The sequence below is a fragment of the Heptranchias perlo genome, chromosome 19, assembly GCF_035084215.1.
Source record: "Heptranchias perlo isolate sHepPer1 chromosome 19, sHepPer1.hap1, whole genome shotgun sequence".
NCBI classification, from domain to species: domain Eukaryota; kingdom Metazoa; phylum Chordata; class Chondrichthyes; order Hexanchiformes; family Hexanchidae; genus Heptranchias; species Heptranchias perlo.
In genome coordinates, this window is record NC_090343.1 from 35,827,286 (window position 1) to 35,848,133 (window position 20,848).

Here is a 20,848-nt window from a genome sequence, read left to right on the forward strand (position 1 = left end):
TGTAATGTCAGATATTGTGATATGGGCTATAGAAAGGGATAACAAATTTAGTGTAATAGATGTCAGTAAAGCTAATTCTAAACTAATGATAAAAGAATTTGGGAGGTTGCAGTGGGAAATAGCATTGCAGGGGGTAAATCGCCAGAGTCAGAATGGTTTTATAGAAGAAAAGGGAAAAGGTGCAAATTAATTTAATTGACGTTAGCTTTGTTGAGTTTTGACAAGATCCTTCTAAGAAATGTACAGCTAAAGTGAATTAATGAGAACAAGGAGAAGATTGCCAATGCTAATTTTACTAATAGGGTAGCAGTTATTGGCAGAATGTTCCAGCAGTTTCTACCGAGACAGCTGACAATTATAATAATTAATGACTATCGAGAGTATTGTGACTAGAAAGTCTACATTTGGCAAGTTATGATGTTTTAAAGAGAAGGATGTCACTCAGAAACCAGAATTTGATATTTAGCAAGTTGTTGAAAGTGTCATCAAAAGATATATGGTCGTCAAGCTGGTTGGAAGGCTGTTGAGCTACAGAAATGGCAGACAAAAAAATTCCTCAAAAACTATTTTAAGATCAGCTCGAAATGATAATGATCAAAATAACACAAGCTTATCCAGCAAGATAACTCCATCACTGGCTAGTCAACAAGAACTTAAAATATAAACCACAGGAATCTTATGGTATGCAGAGCTCAAGACAATCAGCTTCTAGCCTCAGACATAAACATGAAATAGAACCAGAGGCAGAGGTAACATGTTTGTTATTTGATTAGATACTGACCAGGACAAATCTTTCTTGCATTTGTTTACAATGCAAGAAGAGATCATCCACACTGGTCTAGTAAAACTGTTGAATGCGAACAAATAACATCAAAGTGAACTGCTTTACTTCTCTGGTACTGGTGTTTGCTGTTATAATACTTTTCCAGACAGTCTTTGCTTGCCAGGCTAAGGTCTCACCTTTTTCTTCAGTTGCTAAAAGTAAGTCATTTGGGGAGCTGTTTTTTGGGGGCGATCCTGGCTTGCTACTTTTGCCTTCTGGTAGCTGGCAAAAGCACAGAGGATTCTCAGCTGGCTATGCCCTGTGCTTTTGCAAGCCACCAGCACTAGCTGCTCATTACACTTGCAGACATTTAGCTAAATCCAAGTACGTTTCACCGAGGAGTTTTTTCCCTCAAATTTTGAGTTTCTAATTCCACAAATAATTGCATTTCTGATCAAAGATTCATATAAATGCATTTCATCCAAAATTGCAGATAGCTGCTAAAGTAGTCAGTTCTGTGACATACTGCTTTAGTTACTCCCTTGTCACTTTGTCGAAGGTGAGACTAATTGTAGCACTCACCAATCTTGTTTCCTTAAGGTTAAAGTGCTCTTCAAGTACCTTCATTCTGTCTTCTACGGTGCATTCTTTGGGAAGCCTGGTAAACTGCTTAGTGCTATGCAACTCTTGGCGGCAAGTAGACATGAAAATATTTTTATTTTAATTTTTTCAACTCTATCAGTCAATGCATGTCCATACATAACTGATTTTATATAAATGCAGTTTTTATCCCCAATGTTTCTAGATCTGCAGTACTTTCTTGCATTGATTTAACTTTTTTAACAGCTCGGGGGCTGCAAATGTCTGGTGCTTTCATTGTGCTTATTGCAAATTACATTTTAAAAAAAAATTCTGGCAAAATTCTGTGCTGTTTAGTAGTTAAGAGGCTAGGGGCTGAATTGTCCTGCTGATAATGATACTACAGTGGGACAGGACTTCGGCCTTCTGCTCCAACCCTGCCATGACCCTGCCTCATTTTCCTGGGTTGAGGGACATCACATATGCAGGGCTGGCCCCTGGCGGGATTCCCACCACCCAGAGGGTGCCTGCCACTGCAGGACTGGAAAATTCAGGCAGTGCTGCAGAATCTGAGAAGGAAGAGTTCACTTAAAGGTGCAGGAAGAGCCCTGAAGATGGAGGAGGGAATTTTGTATTAAGCCTCAGGCTTGTCCATTCTCCTCCGGGTGGGTCCAAAGGCCAGCCGTATCAGCAGCAGAAACCAGGGAGATAGCGTGACTTCCTGGACCGTGCCTCCCTGCCAACATTTACATTTTGTATGCAAGAATGAAGCAGCCGATGTCTTTCATTTGCAACAGGACAGAGTTCATTCTATGTCTCCCTACTGAACTGGTGCCCCCTTGAGAAGACTTCTTCTAATACATGCTCAAGAGTAGAATGCGGTCTGTAGACTGGTGGAAGGATGCCTTCTTGTTTGTCCTTCTCCTTTGGCTTAGCCTTATCATGTGTATGTCTCTCACTTCTTCTTCCTTCTGCTCCTGTTCTGCTTCTGTCATTAGGACACCTATGTGAATTGCCATAGTAAACCTTATAACAAAGGCTCCATAAAAGAAGCAAAATATTTCTCTACCTGAAACTGCTGAAAGGCAGCAGACAGAATCTTTTCTCAGTAACTGTATATTGGTTTGGGAGCGGTTAAAGCTGATATTTCAGATAAAGTTTGTAGATTTTCAAAGCTTATGAACTCAGCCACTTCTCGGTCATGCAGGTAACTTACTGTTTTTTTCTACATGCTTAACTTATGTCAGGTGCAATTCTGGCTTAAATGACAGAATTTCTGGTATATCAGGCTTTGCCCTGATTATCTTTTATTTGCATACATCCACCATTTTGGGATCGGGAACATCTTCTGCTAGCTCTCACCTCCAGCAAAATGGGGCAGGTATTTTAGAACGGGCTTAACGCTGCTTTAACTTATGCTCCAAATATTGGCCTCCTTATGCCAGAAATACCCCAATTTTCGCCCAAAAAATCACAGAATTTCTAGTTCTCAATCTAGAATTTAATTCATACCTATAGCCAATCAAAATCCCAAGAAGCTGTCATGTGATAATAAGTAACTCTTTGCATACTGAATTTTATTAGAACTTTCAGAATATTCACATATGATCTGTTTTAATATAGTTTAATATCTGTGCAGTTAGTGATGCATGGTCTGATTACATTATGTTAATCCTTAGTGAATGATACCGCTGCTAGAATATGCAATACCTTCAAATTGCTATTACATGAAATGTAAATTCTGGACAGTATAACCTGGAATTGGAAGGAAATGTGGAGCGAGAGATGCACTGACTGAAAAACCACAAAAATTACAAAAACTCTTCATTTATTTTAGTGCAAAAATGATTGTGGGGTTCTCAAACAGTTAATCCATTCACTCTCCTGTTACAATTCAGAGTGCAAATTTATCTTACATGATGTTGAATATCGTAAGGATGGGCAAAAAACAGAATGATAATAAAGGAGGTTTGCATATTGTATCAAATGTAAACAATTTTACAACACCAAGTTATAGTCCAGCAATTTTATTTTAAATTCACAAGCTTTCGGAGACTTCCTCCTTCCTCAGGTAAATGTTCAGGATCTCCTTGAAGCCTACGCATTTATACATATAGAACAATACATGGTGTTTACAGACTGCCCCTGCAACTGCCCGTTGCCAAGGCAATCACCGTGTTCAGACAGAGAGGTGTCACCTGCAGAACCCCCGAATACACATTCAACAAAAAAACAAACAGGGAAAAAAAACAGAGAAAAAAAAACAGAGAGAGGCAGAAACATCCGGAAGGCAGAGAAAGCCAGCAAATGACCCATTATATTAAAAACAGATAACATTTGTATCAAAGGCAAACTCGGAATGGAAGCCCACTCAATGCAGTGAGGAACTGATGACATATATATTATTTTGCCTTATCTGGTCTCCAAAGAAAAGCTGTAACTGTATTACAGAAGGTTGTATATGTTCATATGCTTCAATAACGGATGATGCTGGCTGTAGTCCCCTATAGAACATAGCCCAGTACTTTATCACCTGCACCATGTAAAGAACTTGGGTACTTCATTTTCATAATTTGCAAAGACACAAATGTTTCAAAAGGGAGAAATCATGTAGCAAGCAGAAACAAAGACTCATTTTACTTTGCTTGCAAGCTTTTTAACGTGGCTGCAAAACTGTATTGCCTTAAATGAATGACATTCCTTTCGAATAACTCGAGTAAAATTAAAAGCCATTGTCAAATGTGTCTTATTTCAGTTAGTGATGGAGGGTTTTAATAGGTGTTATTGAACTCCATGTTGAACCTTGTGGTATATCACTGTAGGTGGTAAAGAATGCATGCCAGAAGGTATGCCACAAACATACGATGTTGTGTTGTGATTCTGTAGCTGACCATGGGAAAGTAGGGGGCTAAATTAAAATGCTGACCAGGTACAGCACTCCAGAATGAGGCTGCAATGCATGTGAAGTGATATTTCTGCCCTTTGTAATAAGCAATTAATAATTTCGAAGGATGTGAAAGCTAATGCGTCATAAAGTGAATGATGAGAGTCCTAAGAGTATTTAAGTTTTTGCTCAAGAATTTTTAGTCAAGAAGACAAGAAACACTAGCTAGATACAAACAGAAGCCTGGGCTAAAGTCCTGTGAGGAGCCTGGCAGCTAGTACTGAAAATATGTACCTTTAACCTATGACCATATAGTGTGTTGTGTGCAGTGTGAATCATTCACAGGTTTTAAATAGACCTTTTGATTTGTACTAATGTGCCTTATACACCATCCAGATATGTTGATATGGTTTTGGTGAATATGAACATGAAGAAAAGCTTAATTAATCAAATTAAGGTCAACTTTAATATAACTTTGAAATGGTGAAAAAGACAACCTTACTACTAAGGTTAAAGGGAATTACCTGGTGAATGGATCAAAAATCTACATTTCTTTGAACATTCTGATCAACATCTAAAGATAATGCAAAGCTATTAAAAATGTTGTTTGGCAAAGGCTTTTTAGTCCATATATAACATTTATTTATCTCTATAAAGTATGTTTTGTTGGAATCTCCTAATTTGGGTTGCTGTGTGAAGAATCTAGACAAATGATATGTCACATGCAGGTACTTGGGGAATTAGATACCCATTAGTTGTTGGATTAAGGAAAGTCCACTGCCTTTTATGGATAGCATTCTGTAGTCCAAAAGTCATAAAGTATAGCACATCATGTTGTTTGATTAATGTCGTATCCTTGTATAATTTGCACTATTTGCAGGTGAAAAGCGATACAAGAGGACTTTTATATGGTGTGATGTGCAGCCATTGCCAGCAGGTTTTATATTGCAAGGATTCATAAATGAAAGATTAAACATTAAAATGTGTCTGCAGGGAGACTGTTAAACAGTGACTGACTGTTGAGGAAAGAGAAATGTATGTGAAATAATCAAGTTAAATATTGTATACTTTCATATTGTGGAGCTCTCCTGTACAATTGAAAACATAAAAGCATAAAGCATAAAAGACCGAGGAACATTATCATGAACATTTAATAAGAAATGACAGTTATTGGAAGTGTGAGACACAAACTATATGGCAGAAAAAAGTCTTCACACATTTTATTGAAATAATTAATGGTTAATGAAGCAAGATACAACTTTTTGCAAGTATGAGCTCTTTCTTTGCCATCTTCCCTTCTGCCCAATGGTGGGGTTGGGGAGTGGGGAGGGGGGGGGGGGGGAAGAATGAAACATTTAACGTTACCAATGAATCTCCTGTAATTTTGCTCATGGGCTGAGGAGGAGGTGGTGCTGTATGTTTCACAGGGTCATTTTTGAAGCCAGATGCGTAACTCCAGACCTGAGGAGCGGGAGTATAAAGGAATGACAACCTGAGATCTGTGCAAAGGGGAACTGTGGGCTTGCAGTCGGAGCAGGGAGAAAGCAGACCTTACTTAGAGACTAGGCCAGTGTGCCGTGTTATTCCTCACCAGAATAACCTGATTCTGCAATTGCTTGTTTTTCCCAGGTTTAACTTATCAAATAAACTTTCCTATGGTCATGTTGTTTCGTGCATTGTTGTCCTCCTTTACTTTTAGTCAGGTGCTGGTCACAATGGGCTCCATTGCGGAATCTGAAGACCCCAATCGCTGTATCAGTAGAAACTCAGGCTCCCCACGTATCCTTTCCTAAACCTGACTCCTACGATCCAATGGTACATTAGTAGATGCTGTCAGTTCTCCAAGCAGGATGATGTGGAGATGCCGGTGATGGACTGGGGTTGACAAATGTAAGGAATCTTACAACACCAGGTTATAGTCCAACTGTTTTATTTGAAAATCACAAGCTTTCAAAATCAAAGCTTGTGATTTTCAAATAAAACAGTTGGACTATAACCTGGTGTTGTAAGATTCCTTACATCTCCAAGCAGGAGGCATTTATACCATGGAATACAGTCAATGAAGGGGAGAACCATGTAGTTCCTGTTCTCTGCACTCCTACAAAATATAAAAGCTCCTAAATTCTCTTGGTGTTGTCCATGAAACACTCAAAGTAATTCCAGATGCAGTAAATATCCACAGTTCTTTTATATTTTACCATTTTAAAGATCACCCTTTTCACCAATAGTATACAGGGGCACTGGAGTAGGGAGGTGTGCATTTGAGAGAAGAAAATTTTCCCAGTACATTTCATGTAAGCTTAATACAAACCATTGTTTTTGAAAAGGATAAGTAACTGCTTTTCCATTTATTGCATGCAGCAGCAGCATTGAGCTGTGGTCTTTTCTCACTTGCACTTATTTCCTCTGTTCTTATACACTATTAATAAAGCTAGGGACTGCTGTAAACTAAATTAAATGCAAGATTCTTCATCAATCATCCACAAGACTGTACTGTACAACACCTGGGGCCTCTCTTCTTGGATGGCTTGCATTAATAGCCTACTTGTGAGATTGAATAAAATTACAGGCAATATAGTACAAATTGGCAAACTTTTTAATGTGCAAAATTGCTATTAATATTTCATCTTTATATGAAACTATTTATTTTACACTTTCCTAGGTTGCACTTAAAGGAAATGAAACCCTAGGATTAAGTTATTGAAAACAGTCATTCTAAACAGTTAACTTCTAGACTAATCCTTGGGTATGTAGCTGAGTTTACGTTAGTGTCCTCTTGTGGTGTTGAATAATATTTTTATATTTATTAAAAAATATATACAATATAGTTTGACCCTTTCACCCTCAATGACCTTTGAGGGAAGTTCTTCCTCCCTGGCCAGTGGCAGGTCAGCAAGCTGAATGCTTTGACCTGAGTAGAGAAGTTGAACTAAACATCTGTTTCACCGACACACTGAATTAATTCCTTTCACCAGTTCTGAGAAATTGACTTCCTGACTTGTAGGTTGCATACATTTTGTGAAACATTGCAAGAAATCTATAATGAATTGGACTCCATTTATAGATCTTACCAGTTATTTTAAAAAAGTTTCTTTGGGAATTCACAATACCGCATGATAGCTGACTGTATTGACTCATATTGGAAGCTCCTGTCTCTAAGGTGATGACTAGTACCATAAGAAGAGCATTGTCTTTGAAGGGCTTTGAGCTCCTTTGTTCTCCCAAAGCAAATAAATAGAAATTGTTAATATACGTTACCTTGCAGATCTTTAATTGCTACTTATCGATCCTTGCTCGCATAATTATCAACAAAGACGACCATTTGGCCCATCTTATCCATCAAGCCAGAAAGACCCTGGCAGCATCCAATTATTTTTTAAATAATTAGAGGACATCACCTCTACTACTCTATCCAAAGTCCATTGCATATATCAATCATTCTGTGTGAAGAACTTGCTGACATTAGCCCTAAATTTACCTCTTCCTAGTTTGAACCTGTGCCTCTTTGTTCCACTCTTGCAATTTAGTTTCAAGTAATTTTCTGGTTTTACCCCTTCCATAACATTTACTATCTTATGATATCCTTTGTGACTGTGACCATGGTAAACTATCCCTCCTCATCCTTCTCGACCTGCCTGCAGCCTTTGACACAGTTGACCCCATCATCCTCCTCCAATGCCTCTCCTCTGTCATCCAGCTGGGTGAGACTGTACTCGCCTGGTTCCATTCTTATCCAGTCATAGCCAGAGAATCACCTGCAATGGCTTCCCTTCCCACCCCCACACCATTACCTCTGGAGTCCCCCAAGGATTTATCCTTGCCCCCCTCCTATTTCTCATCTATGTGCTGCCCCTCGGTGACATCATCTGAAAACACAACATCAGATTCTAGGTAGAGACACCCAGTTCTACCTCATCATCACCTCGCTCTGTCTTTCATTTGTCACACTGCTTGTCCAACATCCTGTACTGGATGAGCAAAAATTTCCTCCAACTAAATATTGGGAAGACCGAAGCCATTGTCTTTTGTTCTCGCCGCAAATTCCATTCCCTAGCCACTGACTCCATCCCTCTCCCTGGCCACTGTCTGAGGTTGAACCAGATCGTTCGCAACTTTGGTGTCCTATTTGACCCTGAGATGAGCTTCCAACCACATATCCGCTCCATCACCAAGACCGCTAACTTCCACCTCCGTAATATCGCTCGTCTCCGCCTCTGTCTCAACTCATCTGCTGCTGAAACCCTCATCCATGTCTTTGTTACCTCTAGTCTTGACTATTCCAATGCTCTCCTGGCTGGCCTCCCATCTTCCAACCTCCATAAACTTGAGCTCATCCAAAATTCTGCTGCCCATATCAACTCACACTAAGTCCCATTCACCCATCACTCCCATGCTCACTGACAGACATTGGCTCCCGGTCCAGGAACGCCTCAATTTTAAAATTCTCATCCTTGCTATCAAATCCCTCCATGGCCTCACTCCTTTCTATTTCTGTAACCTTCATCAGCCCTACAACCCTCCAAGATCTCTGCGCTCCTCCAATTCTTGCCTCTTGCGCATCCCCGATTTTAATCACTCCACCATTGGCGGCTGTGCTTCCAGCTGCCGAGGCCCTAAGCTCTGGAATTCCCTCCCTAACCATCTCCTCCTTTAAGACGCTCCTTAAAACCTACCTCTTTGACAAAGTTTTTAATCACCTGTCCTAATATCTCCTTATATGGCTCAGTGTCAAATTTTGTTTGAAAATTGCTCCTGTGAAGTGCCTTGGGATGTTTTACTATGTTAAAGGTGCTATATAAATAGTAGTAGTAGTAGTAGTAGTAGTAGTAGTAGTAGTAGTAGTTGTTGTTGTATGCTTCAATGATGTTGATTCAAGATCTGCAAAATCTCTGACCTAGGAAAACAAAGGGCTCGATTTTCGCACCCCTGAGTGGGTGCGTTCATGGCGGGGGGCTGAGAAAATCGGGGATTCCCGGGGCGGGTCCGGAGCCCGGCTCCAACCCGCCCACTTCCGGGTTCCCCAGTGACGTGCTTACATGCGCGCGCAGCTCCCGCATGTGGGACTCCCACCGGCAATTAAAGCAGGCGGGGTGCTACTTGAAGTAATTAACCAGGTACTTCAGGTCGTTTACAGACCTGATTGACCTGATATTTTAGGAGGGATAGGATTTTCGAGTCAACTGGGACTGTTTCCCGTACTGGGGGAAACACTCCCAGTTGAAATGGACGTGTTGCAGCCACCAGCCTGTGGCAGCTGCAAAGGTCCATTTGACAGGTGGGGGGGGGGGGGTTGGCGGGGAGACCCTCACTCATTGCAGGAGGCCACTCTGTCACTTTGGACAAAGTTTGGCCTCCACCACCCTCCTCCTAACAATAAAATGCACACTTGCCCTGGTGTCCAGACACATGTACCTACCTTGCGGATCCCCTCAAATGTACATCTTCCGGATGGGGGCTGCCGTAGCTGCAGTCATGACCTCCTCGGAGGGTGAACAGCTTCACCAGCCTCACCGGCCACGCTGTCCACCTCTGACACGTGGAGCTCCACAACACAGTGCCGTATCACATCCACCTGCACAGCAGGAGGGAGGGCAACGGCAGAGAGAGATGCGTCGCAGAGGGCACTACCCTCGCCACAGGGTCCACAGACCGAGGCTCAGCTTCCTGGACCTCTCTGAGCAGCAGTGCACATGGAGGCTCAGAGTCACTCCACATGTAGTCGTGGACATCTGCAGCCTCCTTCATGCCGAGCTGCTCCCGGCTGGCCCGAGCACCATTTTCTTACCTGTCGCTGTCAAAGTCACCACTGCCCTCAATAACTTCTCCTCTGCATCCTTCCAGGGTGCCACCGGGGATATCGCCGACGTCTGTCAGTCGTCTGCACAAAAAAGCCCTGCAAATACACCTGCACCCACTCTGCAGTGACACAATGGGTGGCATCAGGTGTGGGTCTTCATTGTGATCCTCAGGAAAGGGCATTATTGCACAAACCAGACAAGATTCGCAAAGATGTGGCAGTAGTGGTGACAATATAATATATCATGTGAGTTGATCAGAAATTAAATATAAGTAAAAACCATGACAAATCCTCAAACATCCTTGTGCATCCCCTTCATGCTCACAACACGTTTGCCTTACGCTTCCTGCTGCACATATGTGATGCATACACTGTGGCTGCAGCACAGGTAGTGGCAGGTTGGGTGAGGCTGACCGTGAAAGAGATGCATGAGAGGGTGAGTATGAGATAGAGCCATGAGATTGTATGAGGATTGGGTTGAGTGGTAGTGTTGGGATGAGTACTGGCGAGGTGAGTAAGTGCAGGTAAGGTGAGGATGAGCTTTGAGTGGGTGTGAGGAGTGATGTGATAGAGTAGTGTTGGCAGTGTAGAAGGAGATGTGGGGTGGGGGCGGTGATGTGGCAGATGGAGTGTAGGGGAATGAGTAAGTGTACTCATTTCGGCTGACCTACTTAGGTCATTGAAGCGCCTCCTGCACTGTATGCAGGTGCACGATATGTTGGTGGTGCAGGTGACCTCCTCTGCCACCTCGAGCCAGGCCTTCTTGGTGGCAGAAGCAGGCCACTTCCTCCTGCCCGCCGGGGGGGGGGGGAAGATCTCTGTCCTCCCCCTCCTCCTCACCCCATCCAATAAGACCTGGGAGCAGCCTTCCCCCTGGGCTGCTCCATGCTGTCATTTTTCCTATTTTCTGCAGCATCAGTCAGTGGAGGACTGCCCCTTTAAATCGGGCTCCTCCAGCTGACAACCTATTCAGTGCATGCACAGTCCGCCCGCTGCGCAGCTTTCCAGCACGAAACCCGGAATCAAAGGTAAGTGGCTCCAATTAGCCTGCAATTGCATGCGGAGCACTCTGATTTCACCGGGCACGTTACTCACATACCCAGTCGACCCTCCGCTGCGAACCCGCTGCCCTCCTAATATCGGACCCAAAATCTTGTGCTTTTATTTGTTCACGGGATATAGGCAATGCTGGCAAGGCTGCATTCATTGCCCATCCCAACTTGGTCTGGGAATATAGAGGTGGGCCTTCTTGAACCACTGTAGTTTTTGTGGTGATGATGCTCCCATGGTGATGTTAGATAGAGATAATGAAAGAACAGTGGTGTGTGTCAAAGTCAGGATGGTGTGTCACTCCAGCAGAATTTGGAGGTGCTGGTATTCCCATGATGTTGCTGTACATTTGTTAAAATCTGCATGAGAGAAGTAATTCACAGGTGGTGCTATCTCAGTGAACTATAATCTAATGTGATCTGAGCTGTTATTGGAACTATTTTCACATGCCATGTCGAGCATGGATTTTAGTACTTATGCAACAGCAGTTAAACTTGGTCCATGACAAACAGCTTGAACTGCAATGGATGTCATTAAATTTCTAAAAAAATTATCCATTTTAAACATTGTGTGTGAGGAAAACAAATAAGAATTTCAATGAGTCTGCCTTTCATTAAGCAAAGCGCATCATAATTCATAGACTGGAAAAATTGAAATGAAAACAAGTAGTAAACATTTACCAGCACTTTTTAACGGACAAAGGTTGTCGTTTTACTTTTACTTTTGTACTGCGGCAAAGCAGTTCCCTCAAACCATAGGTGGCACCATAACTCTGAAAGCAGGTCCTGATCTGACTTCAGAACACAGAATTGACACCTCAATAGGGGGTAGAACTGGATTTAAAAAGTGCTTGGATGGTCCATTATATCTTCTCTGCAGGTTATAAATTCAATTTAAAAAAAACATTTTGAGACAGTTGTTGGTCCCACCCATGCTCTTGAAACATTTAAAATGTAATGGCTGGGTGCACAGCTCTAGGCATGAATGAGCTCTCTTGTGGTGGTGAGAGTGTGGGTTCACAGCAGCGGACAGCCCACAGTATAAATAGTGATTTAATCACCAGGAAATCGAGACTATAGTGAATCAGTTGCACTGACCTCCATGCCAATTCTCCAATCTGTGCTTCTACACCAGGAGCTTTGCTTCAAATTCACCATACAGCTTGTAAGATTTTTTTTAAAGATCAATAATCAGTTTGCTTGCCACTATTTAGCAAGTTTGCTGAGTACAGTAGAAGTTGAGTAATGTTGGAGAAAAGACAATAAAGATGTTAATAACATGGAGCCTGAAGGTACAGGGCATCACATTACTGGTTCAATCGTAATAATGCCAGTTTTCTGTCAGTGAGTTATTAGGCAATATGATACACTATGGAGCAGTGGGGGACCTCCCCTGCATTCTACATGTATTAAAATGGTTAGTAATAACAATAAATACCATACTTCCACCAAAATCAATGCTTCAAATAATGATTTTAATAAAATGATTTTTAAGTTTTCAACAAATGATGTAAATAATTCTGTATGAAGTTACAATGTGATTGTTTTTCCTACTTTGCTTGTGTTGATGTATTGCATATACCATGACAGATATTTTGTAAAGCAAAAAGTTAAATCTTAAAGTATTACCCCAGATGAAGATTAATGTCTCCTTTAATGAGTTGTACTCATTTAAAATACACAATGGCAGCAAGTATTGATATGACAAGTGAAACTTTGTACTTGAAATTTGGAATTGCTTGATTATTTCATAATGTGTTCTGAATGATTTGTGTTCCCTCTCAGATACCGAAGAACAGACAAGAGGTTAACTTAAAGGAAGGAAATCCTAGAAGGACTGTGCCATTATTCAATGGTAAGGGTAAGGGGAGGGGGAGGTCTGTATAAAAGACCTGTATCAAAATAATACATAAACAGAAGCTCTATTGCAGAGTTGACGAAGAAGGAAAACTAATTTTAATTTTAGGTTACTGATTTTTAGTATAAAAGCATACACTCTAGCTCTCTGTTTGTTTAATTTTTATAGATAAGGTTTGATCATTCTCACAGGAATGTATTAGAATTTTTATAGATTTTGTTCAGAGCATTATATTTTATACCTCTAAACAGGTAGAAAGTATGTAAATAACTTTAGCAACATTGGTTGAGGGATAAATGTTGGCCAGGCCACTAGAGATCCTTCTCCTTAGAGCAGAGAAGGTTAAGAGAAGATTTGATAAAAGTGTTCAAAATCATGAAGGGTTTAGATAAAGTAAATACAGAGAAACTGTTCCCATTGGCGGAAGGGTCGAGAACCAGAAAACACAGGTTTAAGGTGATTGGCAAAAGAACCTAATGTGACATGAGGAAAAACTTTACGCAGCAATTTGTTATGATTTGGAATACGCTGCTTTAAAGGGTGGTGGAAGCAGATTCAATGGTGGCTTTCTAAAAGGAATTGAATAAATACTTGAAGGGAAATAATTTGCAGGGCTATGAGGAAAGAGCGGTGGAATGGGACTAACTGGATTGCTCTTACAAAGAGCTGGCATGGGCTCGATGGGCCAAATGTCCTCCTTCTGTGCTGTAAGCATTCTATGATTCTATGATACCTCCCCTACTTTTCTTTGAATAGTGCCTGAGATGGTAGACAAGGCCTGGGTTTAACGTCTCATGCGAAAGGCAGCACCCCTGACAGTGTGGCACACCTCAATACTACAATAAAGCATCAGTCTAGATTATGTGCTCAAGTCTCTGGAGTGGGACTTGAACCCACAATTTTCTAATTCAGTGGTGAGAGTATTACCATTTGAGCTAAGGCTGACACCTACATTATAATTAAATAATGCATAATATGGGACAGTCAATATTGAAAATTGACTAGGCACTCCTTAACTTTAGGAGGGTATTTGTGGAATATGTATTAAAAATCTTTTGCAAATTTTTATAATTTTATTTTTCTTCTTGCCATTTTCTCCCCCTCCATCCCCTTTGATTCTAAAGGCATTGATTCCTTGCTAGGATGCCTTTCCATGACACTGGGCAGGACCATCAAATGGATTATAATGGCACCAAAACACATGAGATTGCTCGAGGTGGGGTAGTGGGAGGTTAGTTATTTGGTTAGGAAAGCAGTAATAATCGGAAACTCGATAGTTAGGGGGTGGCCACTTTTGCAGTCCAGACCAAGAGTCCTAGATGCTTTGTAGCCTTCCAGATGCTCGGGTAAGGGACATTTTGGAAAGACTGAAAAAAAGTATGGAAGGGTAAGGAAAGCAGCCAGTCATCGTGGTCCATGTGTGACCCAATATAGAAAAGGTGAGGCCTGGATTCCTGCAAAAAGAGTTTGAGATTAGGAAGCAGGCTTTGGAGCAGGACTTCAAGGACTTCAGATTATTCCCTCAGCTGTGTACTAGAATAGGGAAAGATAAAAAGATTAGGGAACCCAATGCATGGCAAAGGGGTGGTGTCAGGAAGGAGGTTTCCATTTAATGGGGCATTGGCACCACTTCTTGGAAAATGGGAGCTTTTCAGCAAGGAAGGTAGATAAGGTAGTTAAGCAGGTATACGGGATACTTTCCTTTATTAGCTGAGGCACAGAATATAAGAGCAGGGAGGTTATGCTAGAACTGTGTAAAATACTAGTTTGGCCACAGCTAGAGTATTGCGTACAGTTCTGGTCTCCACATTACAAGAACGATGTGATTGCACTAGAAAGGGTACAAAGGAGATTTATGAGGATGTTGCCAGAACTGGAGAATTTTAGCTATGAGGAAAGATTGGATAGGCTGGGGTCATTTTCTTTGGAACAAGGAGGCTGAGGGGAGATTTAATTGAGGTGTATAAAATTATGAGGGGCCTATATAGAGTGGTTAGGGAGGACCTATTTCCCTTAGCAGAGGGGTCAGTGACCATGGCGCATAGATTTAAAGTAATTGGTAGAAGGATTAAAGGGCAGTGTGAGTGAAAAAATTTCTCCTCGAGGGTGGTAGGTCTGGAATTCACTGCCTGAAAGGGTGGTAGAGGCAGAAACCCTCATTGCATTTAAAAAGTACTTGGATGTGCACTTGAAGTGCCGTAACCTACAAGGCTATGGACCAAGAGCTGGAAAGTGGGATTAAGTTGAATGGTTCTTTTTCGGCTGGCACAGACACAATGGGCCTAATGGCTTCCTTCTGTGCCGTAAATTTCTATGATTCCATGATTCCATGATACATCGGATCAGGGAGGGAACTAATAAACTGGCAAAACAAATAAATAGGGATGTGGATAAATAAAGGTTCAAAACAAACTAAAATTGAAAAAGAGGGCTCTTGGAGCACATAGGCATGATTAAAAATAAGAGAGAATGTGAGATAATAAGGAAAGTGATTAAAAAAGGGATACAGGGAGCATGGAGGGAGTAAGAGGAGAGAATCTCAAAATATTAAAAAGAACATTAAGCATTCTGTAAATAAATCAGTAAAAAACAATTGTTAAATGTGAGGTGAGGCCCCTTAGAGGAGAGGACAGTGAGTAGAGGTTAAGCAGAAATTGGAAAGGATACTTCACTTCAGTGTTTACAAAAGAGAAGGATATTGGTAAAGGGATAGATGCTGAATTGGTTGAAAGCGAGATGAGAGATATAAAAGGAAAGTATTAGAGAAGTCAGTTAAGCTAAAGTGTCAGGACCTCGAGAGATACCTCCAAGGTTGCTGAGGAAAATAGGGGAAGAAATAGGAGAGGTCCTAGAATTATATTTCAGTGTTGTATCTGTTAGAAATTGGATAGCCAGGTGGTGAAGGATAGAACACTAGAGCCTAGTCTTCAGTTGTTTCCAACCCTTTATTCACAGAGCTCCATATTACACCCACACCACATCCTAGATCAGCTCCCTTATAAATGGATACAAGAGAGTTCCCAATTGATAAGCACCACCTGAATACAATTAACATTAATTGATATAAGTCACATGGATACAATTAACGGATTCCCTTTTCTCCCTTTAAATAAAAAATTAAACTTTATATATTCAATATAAACAAAAATTTCAAAAATCAAAAACTTCAATACTCTGTACAACTTATGCTATTCAAAGCATTACATTGTGAGGCAACCCTTCTCCAGGACCACTATAATTTCTTTGTGCATGTACTTCTTTTAATAAAACAATCCGACAGTTGATGGCTTGAATCCACCCATTTAATTTTAGAGATTTCCTTTCTCTCCAGCATTTGTTTCAAGCCAGCAAGGTCAATCCGTAATCTTTTCTCACTCACATTTTTCGTAAAGTGTACATTATCCCACAATGAACGATTGTCTACATAACATTCAATGGGTATACTATCTTCAGTACTCCCATTGTGCAGGGCGTCACGCAAAATATTTGCCAAATAGAATCAAATATCCACTGCATCTACAAAAGCCAGTGTTTCAGCAGCCAGAGTACTTTTAACAACCCTTTTTATTTTCTTAGCTTCCCAAGCTAAAGGACAACATTTCCCATTCTCACCCATAAGACACATTATGAAACCAGCTGCACATTTATACCCATCAGGAAGATTAACATGTGAAGCATCGCTAAAGATAACCAGCTTCATTTTCTTTGGGTCACCTAAGGATGGGAACTGAATTACGCATTCATCTATATTTAATTTTCGTAATGTTTTATTAGTCCTTAAAACTTTATATATTGTATATATAAAGTTTAATTTTTTATTTAAAGAGAGAAAAGGGAATCTGTTAATTGTATCCATGTGACTTATATCAATTAATGTTAATTGTATTCAGGTGGTGCGTATCAATTGGGAACTCTCTTGTATCCATTTATGAGGGAGCTGATATAGGATGTCGTGTGGGTGTAATATGGAGCTCTGTGAAACAACTGAAGACTAGGCTCTAGTGTTCTATCCTTCACCATCATTGAAGTACTTAACTCCAACACATCAAAACTAGCATCTGGTGTGGTCTGAGTGCACAACCAGTTCAACTGACCAATCAAGCTTCATAATTAAAAGCAGAAAATGATGGAAAAGCTCAGCAAGTGAGGCAGGATCTGTGGAGAAAGAACCAGAGTTAATGTTTCAGGTCAAAGACCTTTCATCAGAACTGGAAGATGTTAAAGAGTTAATGTTTTTAAGCAAGTACAGAGCCAGGGAAGGAGGGGGGGGAACAAAAGGGAAGGTCCATGATAGGGTAAAGGACAGGAGTGATTAAATAACAAAAGGGATGATGGTGCAAGGCAAGGAGGGTGGTCATGGGACAAGTTAAGAAACAAAAGATCGGTCTAGAGGAGCTGTAAATGGCAACAACAGAACCATAACCAGCTGCTGCAGTGCCACAAAAAAATAAGAAAAAAAAAATGGGAGCAGTAGTAATGATCTGAAGTTATTGAAAACAGTGTTGAGTCTGGAAGGTTGTAAAGTGTCTAACCGAAAGATGAGGTGCTGTTCCTCGAGCTTCCATTGAGCTTCATTGGAACAGTGTAAGATGCCGAAGACAGAGGTCAGAGTGGGAGTGGGATGGGGAATTAAAATGGCAAGCCACCAGCAGGACAGGGTCACGCTTGCGGACTGAGCGGAGGTGTTCAGCAAAGAGATCACCCAATTTGAGTTTGATCTCCCCGATATAAAGGAGACCACATTGTGAGCAGCGAATACAGTATACTAAATTGAAAGGAGTACAAATAAACCGTTGTTTCACCTGGAAAGAGTGTTTGGGGTTCTGGACAGTGGGAAGGGAGGAGATGAAAGGGCAGGAGTTGCATCTTCTGTGCTTGCGTGGTAAGGTGCTGTGGGGAGGAGGGCGGGCATTGGGGGTGATGGAAGAGTGGACCAGGGTGTAATTGCTTTGTCTCTTCTTTAGATCACCTTTCTGTGATGACCTAATACGATTCACTGTGATGGGAGTAACACCCTCATGAATATGTTGTGAAAAGAGCCACAATGATTAAGATTACCTTTCCAGCAGTGGGAGAATCCACTCGAACATCTGTATCACCCAGTTTCTCTTCAAAACCCTTAGCTACCAACCTCACTTGAGCCTTATAAGTCCCATCTGCAAGGACTTTTTCAGTACAAACCCATCCATGTGACAAAGCTGGTTGACCCTAATCTGTTACCTCAGAATAAACTCCAAATTCTTTCCAACTATCTAACTCCCTTTGTTTTGCCTCTCGTACTCATTTATCCTCAAGTTTATTGGCAGCCACCAAAACTGCACGATTATGAGGACTTCTGTTTCTAGTTCTGTTATGTGACTGTTCTGTGGTCTTTGTTTCATTGCCTGACCTAGTCAAGCTACTTCCACTCCTATGTCTGTAGGAGCTACTACTGGGGGATCTCCCTCATTCATCTCTAGTTCGCGATCATTTTCTGACGTGAGATTCACTTCCGGACTCCCTATCACTACTTGTACTCTGCTTTCATACTCTCCACTCTTTTATCCCATTCTGCCAGTCCATGGAACCTCACTGGATGGCCACCATCCTGAACATTCAACCAAAATTTAAACTTAACAGTAGCTTTGCTTGCACGTCCCAAAATTGTTTCATCCCTCCATTCATTAGTCCCTTCTGGAACATATGTCACCCATGTACCCACTTTGGGTAATTGTTCTGTGGATGTGATAGCTCTGTCACGTGTTTCTTAATCAAGGCTGAGTTATCAGAGAAAATTCGTAGACTTTTACCACTATCCAGCCCTTGATTTACCTCATTCTATAGCTCAGGAACCTCATTAAAAGAAGCGTGAACATTTGAGGCACAAGATGCCTCGTTTACATCTACCAACTGCTCAGAGTCTGAGATTTTATAATTAATTGTGAGGGATGAACCTTAACAGTTTGATTGCCATGTTGGACAATTACTGTCTTACCATCATGACCTATTACCTTAACAGGGCCTTTCCATTCCATATGAGCCTTTCCTTTATAGTACACCAAATCTCCTGAATTGAATTCTGTCTCAGATGATCTAATATGATGCCTCAGTAATCTACAAATTTTCTCTGATAACTCAGCCTTGATAACAGCCTGACTCTCTGCATACATAGCATTTAAATTCTCAGAAAAAATGGCACTAATTGTAGCACCTTCTAGAGCAGGAGGATTATCACAAAGAACAGAAGGTAATTTGGGATTGCGTCCATAGACTAATTGGTAAGGACTGTATCCTCCAACCATCTGAAGAAAATTCATTGCATGAACTGCCCATGTTAGGGCAGTTGACAATTTACACTCGGTTCGATCAGCCAAAATTTTATGCACCATGCTATCAATCACAGCATGATTCCTTTCACAAATACCATTGCTAAAAGGGCTCTCAGCTGCTGTATTCACAACAATTATATTCATATTCTCACACATATCTCTGAACTCTGTGTTACCTCCATTATCGATCAAAAACTTTTTTGGTGTCCCAAGTACAGTCCCTATCCATTTTTCTGTAATTTTATCTATAATAACCTTCTTCTCCTTAATATATATTGGTGTAGAAATTCTAAATCTCGTAGCTAGGTCAATAAAATGTAAGATGAAAACATTTCTGTCTTTGTCTCATACCTTTAGATCCATGGCAACTACCTCATTAAATTTACATGCTAATGGAACACTTACAATAGGATGTGCAGACATTCGTCTATAATTCTTACAGATTTCACAGTTCTCAATAATCTCTATGATTCTCGTATATTCCTCATCAACTACACCTGCATCTTTTAGCAAGATCTTTAAAGGTTGACAAGTAGGGTGGACAAATTGTCTATCTAACTTTGAGACAATTTGTTGTTTTCTCTGTTATCCCCTTATCGCCTGATGCCATTAATATTTGCCTAACACGCTGATGAGAAACATCAGGTTTTATTAAAGGGGATACAATAATGCCCTGACTGGGTAAACTGCAAATCAATGGATTTCCCAAAAATGATTGCCTCATCATGTTCCATGTCAAGTTTAGTTTTTGCCTTTTTCATTGAAAGTTTGCCCAAAAGCATAGGTATCTCACTAGAGACTACACCCGTATTTATAAAATGGCTTACTCCAACTATCTTACATGGAATTACCACTCTCTTGTGTGACCTCAAGGTGTTGTCATCTCCAAATCTAAAACATGTAGAACTTTTATTTTCCTTAACCTTGCGTCGATCCTCACTACTTAGTGAATCAAGATAAAATTTTAACCAATCTACCCTGCATACAGTTGAAGTACATGCACTAACATCGCACAATTAAAGGAATCCGCAACTAATACATTCATCACAGGATTAAAATTCCTTGTGGCCAGTATAATCTGTTCATATTCATCATTATTTTCAATCTCTTCCTCATTATCTTAATCCTCTTCCTCAGAACTACCTTCTTCATGCATCATTTCAAAGACCCGGCGTCATTTCAAAGACCCTGCGTCTTCGCTCTGGGAGATTTGCCTCATAATGATACTTAGAGTCACATCTAAAGCATCTACTGATTTTTCCTTGGGCATTCTTGGAATTCATTCACCCATTATTACTGTCCCAATTTTGTCTTCTGTTGATATAACTGGATTTGCTGTACCTGCTTTCATCACCAATCCGGCTGTCTTTAATCCTTTCATCATATCAATGCCTACATCCGGTCCATTGAAAATTTTGAAACCTGGACTGGAGCCTGCGTTTAGTATCTGGAACATTTCGAAACCTGGTAACCATCGAATCTTGCATTCTTTGTGTCACAGTGGGAGACCCCATAAAGGCTGAAGAGAATGACTACTCCCCCAGGAATTTTTTTAAGGCAGCGGACACTTGATCCAACTGAGTCTTCTTTTCCAAGAACTGGACGTCAGT

The 20,848-nt window shown here is 40.9% G+C and overlaps 1 long non-coding RNA gene across 2 annotated transcripts in view; it reads left to right on the top strand.

Moving 5' to 3' along the window:
* The window catches only part of LOC137335484 (uncharacterized), a 42,038-nt gene extending 23,828 nt beyond the window's left edge, over window positions 1–18,210 (top strand). For both annotated transcript variants that reach the window (XR_010966432.1, XR_010966431.1), the window contains exons 2-3: window positions 12,858–12,927; window positions 17,895–18,210. This is a non-coding gene — a long non-coding RNA (uncharacterized lncRNA). The remainder of the gene's footprint in view (window positions 1–12,857; window positions 12,928–17,894) is intronic.
* Window positions 18,211–20,848: the final 2,638 nt, after the last annotated feature.